Source organism: Schistocerca serialis, chromosome 2 (genome assembly GCF_023864345.2).
Source record: "Schistocerca serialis cubense isolate TAMUIC-IGC-003099 chromosome 2, iqSchSeri2.2, whole genome shotgun sequence".
NCBI lineage: Eukaryota > Metazoa > Arthropoda > Insecta > Orthoptera > Acrididae > Schistocerca > Schistocerca serialis.
The window spans coordinates 973,133,378-973,150,997 of NC_064639.1; the positions used below are offsets into that span (position 1 = coordinate 973,133,378).

At 43.3% G+C, this 17,620-nt stretch overlaps 1 protein-coding gene across 1 annotated transcript in view; it reads left to right on the forward strand.

Annotated features, from left to right (window-relative positions):
* Window positions 1–1,081: 1,081 nt before the first annotated feature.
* The window catches only part of LOC126458376 (uncharacterized), a 146,064-nt gene continuing 129,525 nt past the window's right edge, over window positions 1,082–17,620 (forward strand). The window contains exon 1 of the mRNA XM_050095351.1: window positions 1,082–1,130. The gene's annotated coding sequence lies outside the window, so the exon portion shown is untranslated. The remainder of the gene's footprint in view (window positions 1,131–17,620) is intronic.

Below are 17,620 nucleotides of genomic sequence, written 5' to 3' on the forward strand. Positions count from 1 at the left end.
TGTTCTTTTTTCCATTTCCAGGAGTGTATTTTGATACTCACAAACACTCACAAAAACCTATCGAGTGCTTCCCGTTGGTCTAGAATCACGAAATCTGGCAAGAAGAAAAGTTTCACAGTACAAATGAACGAAAAGAATCAGAAAAATGTTTATTTGTAATTATATCAAAAGAAAAAAATTCCTTTGTCATTTGTTCTCCAACTTCCTCGAACTTGAAATGAAAACGTTGTCGAAAGTTTGGGAATCCCTCCTGTATTATTTTCGATAACAATCAATAATAGTCGTAATCCTCTATTCCCAGAATGAATGAACTGTCTATACACATAATTAGTTTGTGCAGAACCCTCAGTGAGCGAATCCTATTCGTACCAGGCCAGTTTTTTATCTAAAATCTTTAATTTTCTTTGCATTCAAACATTATGGATGTGTGATCAGAAATGTCTTTCGTGAAAAATTTCTAACTTTGTTTCCTAACTTGTCTGACATATTTAACTGAATCGTATTGTACTATTACAGTTCTATAACTAAAAAAAAAGTTAAGCACTGTTACGTTTTTAATTTATAAAAAGCTCTAGCCTGCACGTACTAACGAAATATGCTTATCTTTTCGGTAAGAAAGTAAATAACATTCAAGAACATATTCAGTGGACAACTGTCAGTCACTTAGACTGTGAATTTCTTGTCACATTTAGTTCGTAGGGTACGACATGTTATTAGATTCACTGAAAGAGACATACAAAAAACATGACAATTTTAGAAACTCGTTCCCTGTTGTGTAAATTTCTGCAAAGGCCCATGAGGTTTTACGCAGTTGTTCTGCACATATTTTATTACTCAGTTTAACACTGCCAGCGGTCTCGCATATTTGAACACAGAAATTTACGTTTTGGTGGTCGTAAACAGTTCATGTGATTGAAGGCAGCTCTTTGTTAAGTGACCGAGCTCAGAGCTGAATGTTGGGAAGACGGACTTCGGGCCGCAGATAAGATTAGGGCTGAATGTCGCACTGGTCACACAATGCGCGGTGACACGGGGACCGCTATTTATCACCGCCCCCAGTCTCCGCTAGAAATCACTCTGTGGTCTGCTGCGCACCTTCAGCTCCAGAGCGCTCTGTCGTCGTCACCTGTGTGAGTACCTTGTTAGGACGTCAGCTGGGTAGCTTGTAATTATGTAGTCGATATTTGGTGCACCTTCTTGTCCCAGAGAGGGGCACAAGGCACTCTGTTCTCAAAAATCTCTGAGGAGGTAGCTTCCAACAGAATATTCAGCCATCTTTCTGAGAATAACCTTTTGACAAGAACTCAGTCTGGTTGCCGTAAAGACTCTCACAAAGTGAATTAAACAAGAAAAGTTAGCCTTTTAGTATTTTCTGTGATCTTGCCAAGGCCATTGATTATGTAGATCATAAAATTATTCTAGACAAACTAAAATAGTATAGCATTAAAGCTCTTTCCCTTATATGGATAGAGTTGTATCGTATCAATAGAAAACAGAGGGTCCCATTAGGTGGCACGACTTGAATGGGGAAACGTTATTAAATATGGTGTGCCACAAGGTTTAGTATTTGGTCTGATCTTGTTCTTAGTTTACATAAAAGATTTACCCTGGACATCGGAGGATTCTTCAAAAACTGTAAAGTTTATTGATCAAAGGCCAGAACAAATCCACATCAGACATAGCCAGGAGCGTAATGGAACAGCTCACAACTTGTTCACAGCCAGTAGTTTAATCCCTTAATCGTACAAAAGCTCATATAATACCAAACAAATGAAAATGGCTTAGAGTTACCAGAAGTAGACATCAATGGGCATACATGCGATGAGGCTCCGAGTGTGAAATTCCTACACTCTCACATGGACAATAAACTGGGGTGATACTAGAACATGGATACGTTACCAAAAATTTTAGTTCTACCTTCTTTGCACTGAACTGTCTCATTGCGCTGTTAGACTGGACTGCTAGCATAGCGTTCATATTTTCACTCAGTACTTTACTATATTGTAATATTTTGGGGCAATGCAGCTAAGGGGGAAAAAGAACTTATTCCACAGAAGCACGAAGTAAAAATCATATGTAAAGTTGACTTTACGTTCCAATAATTAGCATACCCCATAATGGTTTTTGTGGTTAATATCGGGAGTTTTAGAATGGGATCTGCAATCGCTTAATAAAAGCTAGTCTTCTGGTTCAGACTGTACACCAATTAGGTTCCTTTCGGAGTATGCTGATGCATTAGCTCCATACTTAACAATCATATACAACCGTACGCTAGACGAATGATCCGTACCCAAAGACTGGAAAGTTGCACAGGTCACACCAATATTCAAGAACGGTACTAGGAGTAATCCACTAAATTACAGGCCAATATCGTTAACGTCGATATGCAGCAGGCTTTTAGAACATATATTGTGTTCGAACATTACGAATTACCTCGAAGAAAACGATCCATTGACACACAGACAACATGGGTTTAGAAAACATCAGTCCTGTGAAAGACAATTATCTCTTTTTTCACATGAAGTGTTGAGTGCTGTTGACAAGGCATTTCAGATCGATTCCGTATTTCTGGATTTCCGGAAGGCTTTTGACACTGTACCACACAAGCCGCTCGTAGTGAAATTGCATGCTTATGGAATATCGTCTCAGTTATGTGACTGGATTTGTGATTTCCTGCCAGAGAGGTCACAGTTCATAGTAATTGACGGAAAGTCATCGAGTAAAACAGAAGTGATTTATGGCGTTTCCCAAGGTAGTGTTATAGGCCCTTTGCTTCTCCTTATCTATATAAACGATTTTGGAGACAATCTGAGCAGCCGTCTCCGGTTGTTTGCAGATGACGCTTTCGTTTATCGACTAATAAAGTCATCAGAAGACCAAAACAAACTGAAAAACGATTTAGAAAAGATATCTGAATGGTGCGAAAAGTGGCAGTTGACCCTAAATAACGAAAAGTGTGAGGTCACCCTCATGAGTGCTAAAAGGAACTCGTTAAACTTCGGTTACACGATAAATCAGTCTAATCTAAAAGCCGTAAATTCAACTAAATACCTACGTTTTACAATTAAGAACAACTTAAATTGGAAGGAACACATAGAAAATGTTGTGGGGAAGGCTAACCAAAGTCTGTGTTTTATTGGCAGGATACTTAGAAAATGTAACAGACCTACTAAGGAGGCTGCCTACACTATGCTTGTCCGTCCTCTTTTAGAATATTATTGCGCGGTGTGGGATCCTTACCAGATAGGACTGACGGAATACATCGAAAAAGTTCAAAGAAAGGCAGCACGTTTTGTATTATCGCGAAATATGGGAGAGAGTGTCACGGAAATGATACAGGATGTGGAATGGACGTCATTAAAAGAAAGGTGTTTTTCGATGCGACGGAATCTTCTCACGAAATTCCAATCACCAACTTTCTCCTCCGAATGCGAAAATTATTTGTTGACACCGACCTGCATAGGGAGGAACGATCACCAAGATAAAATAAGGGAAATCAGAGCTCGTACCGAAAGATGCAGGTGTTCATTCTTTCCTCGCGCTATATGAGATTGGAATAATAGAGAATTGTGAAGATGGTTCGATGAACCCTCTGCCAGGCACTTAAATGTGATTTGCAGAGTATCCATGTAGCTGTAGATGTACCACAATACTTGGAAATGTATTCTGGGTTTTTCTCGTAAGTGCCCTCAGGCGAATTTTCTCTGGTGTTTCGTCAAATATTTGCAAATTTTATTTCTGCATTGTGTAGCTGGAGTGAGCCTAAACAAATACTGCTCACCGTCTATTCATGCAAGACCCAGTCTCTACGAAAGTCGTGTGTCGGTTACAAACAAAACAGTTTTTAAAGCGGAATTTTACGTGCCCATTCCTTAGCGCGGTCACAGATACTACTCTAGTGCGATATTCGTTTCATCGGTACGTATTGACAGGGGTGGTAAAACACGAATATAACGTTTGCCGTCGACAATTGGCGTCGCATGAAAGATGTGATGAGCAATATTTTCTTGGGCTGACTCCAGGTACACAAACGAAATGATATTAACGAAACACCACAGGAAAAGCGCCTAACGCCTCTTAGGAAGGACACCCTGTACACAAGATGGTCAGAAATAGTCTGAAAAGCTTGCAAGAGTGCTGCAGAGTAGGTTGTCCTGAGAATTAATTGTTATGAGAAAAGTGCGATACACCGTGTCGTTTCTTAGAGTTGAAGTCAGCCGATTACGCCGTTGGGCGTTCACATTCGCTTACTAGACTGCTCAGCCTGCGGCTCGGGTTCGCTCATTACTACCATCCCACGACCAATTATTGTGTTTCTCTCTTGTTCGGTTTTAAGAAACCAAACGAAGAACGCGTTTAGCAACACCGTCTCTGGCGGACCGTTTGAATTTGCGGGTGCAACGACCTAATGGGCTAATTTCAAAGTTAAATAACTCGGAAATGGCGAAACGTATCGATTTTTTTCTTAACAATTATTTTCCAGCACAACCTACTTTGCAGCTCCCTTATAAGCTTTACAGACTCTTTCTGACCACTCTGTATATGTATTAGATACACATTGTCAGTATAAACATACAGCTGACGGTGTGCTGTGTAAAGTACGAGTAATATACTAACTTTGCTTAAAGTACTAAATAAAAACAATAGTTCAGTAGTATAGGAGGAGATGCAGTGACTTTTTTCAATGTAGCTGGTTTTTTCCCAGTACACATACATATCTTAATCTAGAATTAATGCCTATGTTTATCAGTGTGAGTAGATTAGCGGTAGCCACAGTTGGTCGTTAGCAAATTTTGCAAAAGTAACCAGACAGGGCCCGTACGAAAACATGATTGCACACAAGTGACTTATCATTTGGCACCACCCTCTCCACCCTCCACTTTTTCCCCGTACACCTTCAACTTTGTCAGTTTTCGCTACTGATTGGGATAGGCGCTTTACAGGCATAACAAACCCTTGTACCTGGGAGCGATCCCAGCATCGCACCCCAAGCGTCGGCTTATCTCGCTTTGTTCTTAAACTATCTCAGTGTCTAGCTGCTTCACCCAGACTGTTCCTAAGTCATGAAGACCCTCCTTCATGTCGTGTGAATATACACTGAAGACGCAAAGAAACTGGTACTCTTGCCTGATGTCGTGTAGGGGCCCGCGAGCATGAAGAAGTGCGCAGCATGTCGTGATGTGGACTCGGCTAATGTCTAAAGTAGTGCTGGAGGGAACTGACACAATGAGTCCTGCAGGACTGTCGATAAATCCAAAAAAGTACGAGGAGGTGGAGATCTCTTCTGAACACAACGTTGCAAGACATCCCAGATAAGCTCAATAATGTTCACGTCTGGGGAGATTGGTGGCTATCGGAAGTGTTTAAACTCAGAAGAGTGTTCCTGGGACCACTCTAGCAATTCTGGACGTGTGGAGTATCGCATTGTCCTGCTGGAATTGCCCAAGTACGTCGGAATGCACAATGGACATGAATGGATGCGGGTGATCAGACAGGATGCTTACGTATGTGTCACCTATCAGAGTCGTATCTAGACGTATCAGGGGTCCCATATCACTCCAACTGCCGAGGCCCCATACCATTATAGAGCCTCCACCAGCTTCCAGTCAGCTGCTGACATGCAGGGTCCATGGATTCATGAGGTTCTCTCCATACCCGTACACATCCATCCACTCGATACAATTTGAAACGAGACTCGTAAGACCAGGCGACATATTTTCAGTCATCAACAGTCCGATGTTGATGTCAGAAGGCCTAGGCGAGGTGTAAAGCTTTTTGTCGTGCAATCATCAAGGGTATACGAGTGGGCCTTCGGTTCCGAAAGCCCGTATCGATGGTGTTTCATTGAATGGTTCGCACCCTGATACTTGTTGATGGCCCAGCACTGAAATCTGCAGCAATTTGCCGAAGGGTTGCACTTCCGTCATGTTGAACGATTCTTTTTAATTGTCATTAGTCCCGTAGGATCTTTTTCCGCCCGCAACGATGCCAGAGAGTTGATGTTTTATCGGATTCCTGATATTCATGGTACACTCGTGAAATGGTCGTGCGGGAAAATTCCCACTTCATCGCGGCCTAGGAGATGCTGTGTTCCAACGCTCGTGCGCCGACTATAACATCACGTTCAAACTCACTTAAATCTTGATAACCTGCCCTTGTAGCAGCAGTAACCGATCTAACAACTGCGCCAGACACTTGTTGTCTTATGTAGGCGTTGCCGACCGCAGCGCCGTGTTCTGCCTGTTTACATATCTCTGTATTTGAATACGCATGCCTATACCAGTTTCTTTCCAGCTTCATTGTATTTGTCAGTATAAACAGGCAGCTGACGGTGCTCTATGTAAAGTATGAGTAGCATACTAGCTGTATTAAATAAAAACAACAGCTCAGTAGTACAGAAGGACGCGCAGTGATTTATTTCAAAGTCTTCCCAGTACACATACATACATGAATCTAGAATAATGCCTATGTTTATCACTGTGAGTAGATTAACAGTAGCTATAAGCTGTTGTTAGAAAACTTTATAAAAGTGTCCAGCCAGGAACAGTTCAAGACATTATTCCACACAAGTGTCTTATCATTTGGTACCCCGTCTACACCCTCCGCTTTTTCCTGGTACACTTTCGACAGTGTCAGTTTACGCTACTAATTGGGATACGCACTGTACAGGCATAACAAGTCTTGCACTTGGACGCTATCTCAGCAGGACGGCCAAAGCGGCGGATTTTCTCTCGTTTTGGTCTTAAACTAGCCCGGTGTCCAACTACTTCACCGTGTTAATGTGTAGCTTGACTTGTTTCTCATTCATGAAGGTCGTCCTTCATGAAGTGTGAATATATGAATGAGTCGACGCAATGGATTTGTATTTGGGATGAGCAGGGTCGAATTCTCCCTCCCGTTATTCCGATTTTGAATTTACGTGGTTTTCCTGTTTCTATTAAGACAAATGCTAGGACGTATGTTTTGGGGAAAAAAACCACTGCCGATTACCTTGCTCATCCTTTTCAGTCCGAAATGAAGTCTTGTCTCTAATGATCTCGCCGTCGATGGGATGTCAGTTCCAAACTTTCTCTTTTTCAGCCTAATTGCTCCGATTAGATGCACACCAATTTTTTGATTTTTCTGGTGTTATTGTTTCAGTCTAGACTGAGTGAACAATCGATATCGATTCTTTTCGTACATTTCGCAGTTTACATTAAATTTATTTATGTTGCCTCTATGTCTACAACTACAGTTTCCGCGAACAGTTTCAAAGAACCACAAATGTTGTTTACCAGGTAGTTCGTATACAGGATGTTGCAATCAATACAGCAGCCAAAATATTTCCACAACTATTAAATATAGCATGGTGCAATCTGAGCACAGTTATAGCTAACAATATGGCGAAATTTCTGTCGTTCTAGGTGCTTCAGTCTGGAACTGCGCGACCGGTACGGTCGCAGGTTCGAATCCTGCCTCGGGCATGGATGTGTGCGATGTCGTTAGGTTAGTTAGGTTTAAGTAGTTCTAGGTTCTAGGGGACTGATGACCTCACACGTAAAGTCCCGTAGTGCTCAGAGCCATTTCAACCATTTTGAATTTCTGTCGTAGGCAGTTAGTTTGTAACGTTCGTAACTACAAAATTATATCATCGACATATTTTTTAATGGCGCTATGAAACTACATACTTTTCCTGTGCCGAACCACGCTGCTGTTCGTCGGATCTTCTCTATCTCTTATATTTAACCATTGGGAATGGTCCCATACTGGCGGCAATACTTACGATATTTTGAACAGGTTTTTTGTTAGTCACTTTTTTCGTGCATGGATTACATTACCTCAGGGTACTTTCAACGAATCTCAGAGAGACATCTGCTTTTACTAGAACTAGTTTCAAGTGGTCGTCAGACTTTACGTTCACTCCGGACGGTAACTTCCAGGTATTTTACGGTTGTTAATGTTCCTAGTGATGTATTGCCAATGTTGTACTCGTTAATGTTCTTTAAGCTCATATACTGAGGTAACGGAAGACATGTGATACCTCCTAATATCGTATGGGACCTCCTTTTGTCCGGCGTATTGCAACAACTCGACGTGGCATGGACTCAACAAGTCATTGGAGGTGCTCTGCAGAAACATTCGGCCGTGTTGCCTCTATAGCCTTCCATAATTAAAAAAAATGTTCAAAGGTGTGTGAAATCTTATGGGACTTAACTGCTAAGGTCATCAGTCCCTAAGCTTACACACTGCATAACCTAAATTATCCGAAGGGCAGACACATACAACCATGCCCGAGGGAGGACTCGAACCTCCGCCGGGATCAGCTGCACAGTCCAAGACTGCAGCGCCTGAGACCGCTCGGCTAATCCCGCGCGGCCCTCCATAATTACCCAAGCGTTGGCTGTGCAGGATTTTGTGCACGGATTGACCTCTCGTTTATGCCCCATTAATATTCTATCGAGTTCATGTCGGGCGATCTCGGTGGCCAAATCATTCGGACTAATTGTCCAGAATGTTATTCCCAGCTGCGAAAAGCTATGGCCTTGTGACATGGCACATTGTCGCCCATAAAAACTGCGTCGTTGCTTGGGAACACGAAGTCCATTAAAAGCTGCAGAAAGTCTCCAAGTACCCGGACACAACCAGTCCACCGGTGTGGCCAAGCGGTTCTAGGTGCTTCACTCTGGAAACGTGCGACCGCTACGGTCGCAGGTTCGAACCCTGCCCCGGGCATCGATGTGTGTGATGTCCTTAGTGTTGTGTTGGCAGAAGATCCAACACCGTGTTACTAGAGGAGGCCGAAATGCACGCGTTTTATCTCACGCAGGCTGGCGTGAGGAGGGAAGGACTATACTGACGTGAGGTCTGGAACATGACAAGGAATTAGAATTCAGAAAGCGGACGGAATTAGTTTGATACTTAACTTTAATCCATTAATGATGAACGTCACTCTTGACGGTACATGACTCACAATATTATCTGTTCAGACTACATTCATAGAAGCTCAATATGGCGCCTTGCTAGGTCGTAGCAAATGACGTAGCTGAAGGCTATGCTAAACTGTCGTCTCTGCAAACGAGAGCGTATGTAAACAGTGAACCATCGCTAGCAAAGTCGGCTGTACAACTGGGGGGCGAGTGCTAGGGAGTCTCTCTAGACTAGACCTGCCGTGTGGCGGCGCTCTGTCTGCAATCACTGATAGTGACGACACGCATTTCCGACGTCTACTAACGGACCGCGGCCGATTTAAAGGCTACCACCTAGCAAGTGTGGTGTCTGGCGGTGACACCACACTTAGGCTAGATAGGTTTAAGTAGTTCTAAGTTCTTGGGGACTGATGACCTCAGACGTTAAGTCCCATAGTGCTCAGAGCCATTTGAACCATTCCATGTAAACATAGCCCCCACACCATCGTGGAGCCACCGCCAGCTTGCACAGTGCCTTGAGACAACTTTGCTCCATGGAATCGTGGGGTGTGCGTCATCCTCGAGCCCTACCATCGGCTCTTACCAACTGAAATTTGGACTTATCTCACCAGTCCAACGTTTACCAGACGTTTGGGTCCAACCAGTATGGTCATCAACCCATCAGAGGCGCTGGAGTACGTGTTGTGCTGTTCGTGAAGGCTCTCGCGTCAGTCGTCTGCTGCCGTAGCCCAGTAACGGCACATTTCGCAGAACCGTCCTAACGAATTCGTTCGCCGTACGCTGCACATTGATTTCTGCGGTTATTTTGCGTAGTGTAACTTGTCTGTTAGCACCAACAACTGTACGTGAACACCGCTGCTCTCGGCCGTTAAGTGAAGGTCGTCGGCCACTGTGTTGTCCGTAGTGAGAGGCATTGCCTGAATTTTTGTATTCTTGGCACGACCGATGACACTGTGGATTTCAGAATACTGAATTCCCAAACAAGTTCCGAAATGGAATGTCCCCCAGCATATAGTTCCAACTATCATTCCACTTGAGAGTCTGTCGATTCCCGTCGTGTAACCATAATCACTTCGGAAACCTTTTCACATGAGTCACCTGAGTACAAATGGCAGCTCCGCCAAAGAACTGCCCTTTTATATCTTGTGTAGGCGACACTGCCGCCATCTGTATATGCATATATCTCCATCCTATATGGATATATAGATGTTCTGCGTATGCCTCTAGATTTTCTTCACAGAATTTATCTTCTAAGATATTTTTTATGAAGCTGTTACTTCAAATTAGGTTTACAATTAACGCAATTTTTCTTCTCTGTATAACGTTAATCAGTCTCCTTCCCTCGTCCCTTTCTTTTAGTATTTGTTCACTAGACTTTCTTTCAGTCCATGATGTTTTTGTGGCCCTTCAAAACCTTAGCTTAAAATGCTCCAAATAAATATCTTGATGTATTCCTTTTTCGTTTATGTATTAAGGTGACTGTTTGTTAGTAAATTACCCTTATTTCTTAAGGTTTTTTTAGTCGTCCTAATTCCTCTTTTACTATCGATTCTGTTCTCATCTGTTATTGTAATTCCTATGTAGTAAAATGCATTTACATGCATTAGAATTTTATTTCCTGTCTTACTGTATGTCCTTACTTGTCTGTACGATTTATCTTCCAATATTATTTTAGACTCCTCTGCGTTTATTTTCTGCTTCTGGTTGTCCAAGCCACCAGAAAAAATGTTTTGGTGACTTTTTCCGGGAAGCCACTTCCGGCGCAGGTCTTATTACATTCGACGCCGCATTGGGCGCCCTGCGCGCCGGATTGGGATGAAATGATGATGAAGACAACACAAAACCCAGTCCCTGAGCGGAGAAAAATCTCCGACCCCGCTGGGAATCGAACCCGGGCACATAGGAAGGCAATCCATCACGCTGACCACTGAGCTATCGGAGCAGACCAAACTACCAGACAAAATTATTAACTACAGTTCATGTCCTTTTCAGAATCTGCTAAGACTACTATAACAACAGGAAATCGAATACAATGTACTTGTTTATCATTAATTTTGATCCGTTCGTTGCAGCTTTACATTGTCTGTATGTCAGTTTCTCTAAATCAGTTAATAAGTACTGGGAGAGAAGAGAACCTTTTTGGACACGTGCCGTTCTTCCAGGCTCTTAGTGCCATTGATGTCTATTTGTGTACTCTGTGTTTTGTCTGGATTGAGAATCAGTCTTTTTGTTTGGTGACCCATTACTTTTCTCAGCGGTTTGTAGATTGTGAAAAGCCTTCGACACAGTAGAGCGCAGTTTTTGAAAATAATTCGCTGAATGCGATTTCCTTGACATCAGCTGTTTTAGGTATAGATCTACTACCCAGCAATGAAATGTGAACATTTGTGGCGGATCGAGACTCTCTTACTGCGAGCAGTCATCGTAAGCATGCTCTCTGGAATAACCCAGACTCTCATATCTCATACTGCTTACATCCTTACGTCGTGCTCCACTAAATTCATCACTAATGCTCGCAACATTACTTGGGTTTCCGCCTACGCGAATGATCTCTATTCCTCGCTCCCTCATCCTCCCAGTTGCGAAAATCCAGGTAATGTTGCGAGCGTTAGGAGATGAACTTAGTATACTACGATCTAAGGATGTAAACAATATGACACATGGGAGTATGGGTCAGTGTGGGGAGCGTGCACGGATTACCGAAGTGGTTGAGGTGGACTTCTCCCGATAAGCGGGAAACTTAGTTTCGAGTCCTCGTCCGGGACAAAATGGCTCTGAGCACTATGGGACTTAACATCTATGGTCATCAGTCCCCTAGAACTTAGAACTACTTAAACCTAACTAACCTAAGGACAGCACACAACACCCAGCCATCACGAGGCAGAGAAAATCTCTGACCCCGCCGGGAATCGAACCCGGGAACCCGGGCGTGTGAAGCGAGGACGCTACCGCACGACCACGAGATGCGGGCCGTCCGGGACAAATTTTCGTGTGGGGGCTGTGGGGTAGTAGAGCTACACCTAATACAGGTGATGTCAAGTAGTTTGTAATCATCGAATAAGTTTCAAAATATTGAGTACAGCTCGGAATAGTCAACAGTGCCTGTCCTTTCAGACATTCATGTAAATATAAGAAAGTGTCATTAGTGGGACGAAGTCCGCAATTATAACCAGATGGTGCAGTCGGCGAGGGACAGAGAAGGATGACTACATCAACAAGACATTTCCTTTAGTGTCTGATGACGACGAACCATATGGTGCACTTCAAAACCTGCTTACTTTACGATGCTTTACTTTGGTGCGTAATACAAAGCGGTAAAGGGCATACAGAGAGCGTTTCGTAAGTAATGCGACCAATTTTTTTCTGATGCAACGGTACGCCACAGCTTGTTGTAATCGGCTGGACTAAGTGGAGGGGGGTGTTAGCTTCGAAACGCTTCTTGTCTCATTCGGCTGCGAGCTGCACGGGCACAATGGATCATTCTGTAGAGCAACGGTACGCTATCAAATTTTGCGTTAAACTTGGGAAGTCCGCCTCCGAATCGTTTCCATTACTTCAGCATGCCTTTGGAACTGATTGCTTGTCCAAATCACAATTTTTACGATGGTACAAGTCGTTCATGCAGGGCCGAGAGTAGATCACCGACGAACCTCGCAGTGGACGGGCATCAACCGCACGAGTCGACGAAAATGCGACGCGTGTGCGCGATTGTTTGAACTGACAGACGACTGAGCATTAAATTGATAGCACAAACTCTAAACATGTCAAAAACAACCGTTTTCAGCATTGTGACCGAAGATTTGAACATGAGAAAGGTGTGTGGCAAACTCGTCCCAAAAGTGTTGAGCGACGAACACAAGCACATGCGAGTGCTTCGGTGCCGAGAAATGTCAGAAATGTGTGAAAATCATCCTCATTTCTTAAATTCAGTTATCACTGGTGATTCGTGGATTTTCCGAGTACGACCTTGAGACAGAAAGGCAGAGTTCAGAGTGGCACACCCCATCGTCGCCCCATCCCAAGAAGGCATGCATGAGCAAGTCCAGGATCAAAACCATGCTCATTGTCTTCTTTGAAGTCAAAGGCATTGTCCACCACGAATTCGTACCTACCGGGACTACAGTGAACTCAGCTTTCTACTTGGAAGTGCTCAAAAGACTGAGAAGGAGGCTCTCGCGCTGCCGAAGCGACATCAAGGACACGTGGAAAGTTCACCACGACAACACGCCGAGTCACAGCGCCTTCATTCCTGACCAGGACCGAGTCCCCATTGACTCCCCAGCCTCCCTACAGTCCTCACCTGCCTCCCGCTGACCTTTTTTTATTTCCTTGGTTAAAAGGAGTCATGAAAGGGAAACACTGGTACACAATTGAAAGCATCCAGGCGCATGTTACATCAGCTCTAAAGGACATTCCGGGAAAGGCATTCCAGGATGCCTTCTAGGCATGGAAACACCGCCTCCAGAAGTGTACCGGCGCAAGAGGGTGCTATTTTGAAAAAAATTGATTATCTGTACGAGTATATTCAACAAATGGTATTTTATGAATTTGGTCGCATTACGTATGGAACGCACCTTGCACTGTAGGCAGAACGTAAGTAGGGCAACGCCAGTACCCAAGAGGAGGAAACGCTAGCTCGATGTTAATAAATTCTCTCTGTGTCCGTCTCCGTGTGTCTCGTAATACAATTAAGTCGCGCAGGACTTGAGCCAAGCGTCGGTGACATCCGTAATGACTTTCTTGGCAGTGCGAACGGGCTGCGTGCCAAAGTGTACAGAGGACGGAAAAGCCGATACCGCAGCGGGGCGCCGCCTGGGCGAGATAAGGCGTGAACAGGGCGAAAGGGCGGAGGGAAAGGTACTGCAGCGGGGAGCTCCGCTGTCACCGGTATAGTCAACTGCAGGAGGCCGACGTGTCAGGTGAGAAACAGCAGCAGGGCGAAGGGGGAGGAAAAGTTATATTCCGTGATAAGCGTCTCAGCATAAAGAAGAACCCCAGGTATACAAAACAGAAATCACGATACAGAACTGACAGCTGAAAGAACTACTTAAGAAACACAGGAGAAAAAAACTCACTGCCGTAAAAAAATTAGTACAGCCTTTTAGAGGTTTCAGTTCACTCAAGATTTACTATTACAATAGTGCGTATGAAGTACATGTAATGATTACATTTACAGATCAATACCAAAAGCGGTTGTGACGTACCAGGTATCAACTCACGCTAAAATATCCATATTAACACTTTGCCGTCCGGCGACACCACAGTGGTGTCGTGTGCATAGTATCGCTAAGTGGCCGGCGACACCACAGTGGTGTCGTGGGCTTAGTATCGTGCAGTAGGCGGTGACAGCACTTAAGTACCTTTTTCATTCTGTTGGTGTTTTGTTTACGTGGCAATAAGTTACACACATCAACAAATTTTTTGTTTTTATAAGTACTTGTGCACTTTCATCATGGCAGACGAAAGAGACGATACGATTATTAGCGATGAATGCCTGGACGTCTTGTCTGACGTTCCGGACGACTTGGACGATTGGGAAGAAGACACTGGATATCAAAAAAATGAAAGTGAAGCAGAATCGTCGGAAGGCAGTGAAATACGTCCAAGAAGAATTTGGCGAACGCTACAGATGCCAACTGATTCGGCTGAATCAGACGAAGAAGACAGACTATGATTTACTGAGGACCAATAATAAATTTGAAGGATCTCTGGGTCCACACATATTTCCCAGAGATACACAGAGCGTCGTGGATATCGTAGAATTATATATTGGGAACGCTCTATTTGAATATATTAGCAACTAAACCAACAAGTATTACAGTGAAAATTGCAATAGAAGGGAAATAGATAAAAAAATGCTAAATTTGTCGACATTACGGGACCCGATCTTAGAAAATAGTTTGGGCTTGCTATACTTATGGAAATTGTAAAAAAAAAAAAAAAACAAAGATCGATGATTACTGGTCAACGAATCCGTTGATAGACACATCGATATTTCGCAAAACGATGTCACGCAACCGATTCAGACAAATATTATCATTTTTACATTTTTCTGACAACAACAATAAACCAGATATTGCCGATCGGCTTTTCAAAGTGCAATTCGTAATTGATTATTTTTCCAAAAAGTTTAAAGAAACGTTTAATCCAAGTCAAAACATCTCAACTGATGAAGGAATGATATCGTGGCGTGAACAGTTAAAGTTTACAATCCGTCGAAAATTACGAAATATGGCATACTCCTTCGGTTGCTGTCTGACTCGAATACGGGTTACATTTCCTCATTCAAGATATATTTTGGCGCTGGATAACCAATAGCAAAAACAGTGATTGAACTATTGACACCTTTTTATGGAAAGTGGCATCACCTCTCCGTGGATAATTACGAGGGTCACTCCGAAAGAAATGCACACTATTTTTGTAAAAATACAGTTTCCATTCTGCATGTGCGAAAGTTTTAAAGTGTGTAGATACATCCTTCCCGCTTGTTTTCAAACTTAGTTCATCCTTTTCTCGTGAGTGGTGCTGTCACAGCATGTCTTCAAGATGGCTGCTACACTTGACGTTCGTCAGAAGCAACGTGCTGTCATAGAATTCCTGTGCTGTGAAAACTAGACAGTGGGAAACATCCACAAGAGGTTGAAAAAGGTGTATGGAGATGCTGCTGTCGATCGCAGTATATTTACACATGTCAACAAGTTTTTTTGTTTTTATAAGTACTTGTGCACTTTCATCATGCCAGACAAAAGAGACGATATGATTATTTACGATGAATGTGCGGACGTCTTGTCTGACGATTCAGACGACTTGACCAGTTAGTAAGAAGACACTAGAAATCAAAAAAAAATAGTGAAGCAGAATCGTCGGAAGATAGTGAAATACGTCCAAGAAGAATTCGGCGAATCCTACTGTTGCCAACTGATTCGGCTGAATCAGCCGAAGAAGACAGACTATGATTTACTGAGGACCGATAATAAATTTGAAGGATCTCCGGATCCACATATATTTCGCAAAGATACACAGAGCGTCGTGGATATCGTAGAATTATAAACTGGGAACGATCTATGCCGGCCGGTGTGGCCGAGCGGTTCTAGGCGCTTCAGTCTGGAACCGCGCGACCGCTACAGTCGCAGGTTCGAATCCTGCCTCGGGCATGGATGTGTGTGATGTCCTTAGGTTAGTTAGGTTTAAGTAGTTCTAAGTTCTAGGGGACTGATGACCTGAGATGTTAAGTTCCATAGTGCTCAGAGCCATTTTTTGAACGATCTATTTGAATATATTCGCAACGAAACCAACAAGTATTAAAGTCAAAATTTCAATAGAAGGGAACTGGATAAAAAAAAATGCCAATTTTTCGACGTTACGAGACCCGAACTCAGAGAATGGTTTGGTCTTGCTATCCTTATGGGAATTGTGAAAGAAGCAAGGATCGATGATTATTCACCACCGAATCCGTTGACAGACACACCGATATTTCGCAAAACGATGTCCTGCAACCGTGTCAGAAAATATTATCATTTTTACTTTTTTCCGACAAAAATAATCCGGATAATGCTAACCGGCTTTTCAAAGTGCAATTCGTAACTGATTATTCTCCCGAAAAGTTTTGAGAAACGTTAAATCTAAGTCAAAGCATCTCAATTGATGAAGGAATGACACAGTGGCGTGGACAGTTAAATTTTAAAGTTTACAATCCGTCGAAAATTACGAAATATGGCATACTCATTCGGATGCTGTGTGATTCGAGTACGGGATAAATTTCCTCATTCAAGATATATTCTGGTGCTGGACAACCTTTAGCAAAAACTGTGATGGAACTATTGACACCTTCTTATGGAAAGTGGCATCACCTGTACATGGATAATTATTATAACAGTGCAGAACTTGCAGAGAAGTTACTTTAAAAGAAAATTGGAGTTTGTGAAACAATACGGCAAAATAGAGGGTTTCCGGAAAAATTAAAGCCCAGAAAAGCCAATGTGTTTGAAGCTTGTTATCAACGGAAATGTGACAAGTGGCTAGCGACAAGCCAAGTAATCCGAATTAGCACTGCCGGCGGCAAGAGAATGAATTTGTAGTCCGGCCGCGGTGGTCTAGCGGTTCTAGGCGCTCAGTCCGGGACCGCGTGACTGCTACGGTCGCAGGTTCGAATCCTGCCTCGGGCATGAATGTGTATGATGTCAGGTTAGTTAGGTTTAAGTAGTTCTAAGTTCTAGGGGACTGATGACCACAGATGTTAAGTCCCATAGTGTTCAGAGCCATTTTTGAATAAATTTGTTCAAGACGTGTGGACGGTAAAGTGTTAGTTCGTGGAGTAGCCTTCACGGGAAGGAATGCAGGCGCTGATTCTGGCATCAAGTCGATGTTACAGATGGCGAGTACTGTCCTGGGATACGTTATGCCACGACTGCCCGACCCGTTCATGTAGGTCTGTAAGAATTGTTGGTTGACGAGTTGAACGGGTCACTTCTCGTCCCATCATATCCCAAACATGCTAGATTAGAGACAAGTCCGGAGATTGCGTTGGCCAGGAAAGTTGCTGCACGTAGTGCAGAGCGCATTGAGTTTTAAGGGTAGTGTGTGGGTGAGCGTTATCCTGTTGGAACAACACAGCACCTTCCTGTTACAGCTAGTCAGCGTCCCCTTCAGAAAAACCAAAGGCGAATGAGAATTCTGGCTTATCACACCCCAGACGATAAGACGTGCGGTGGGAC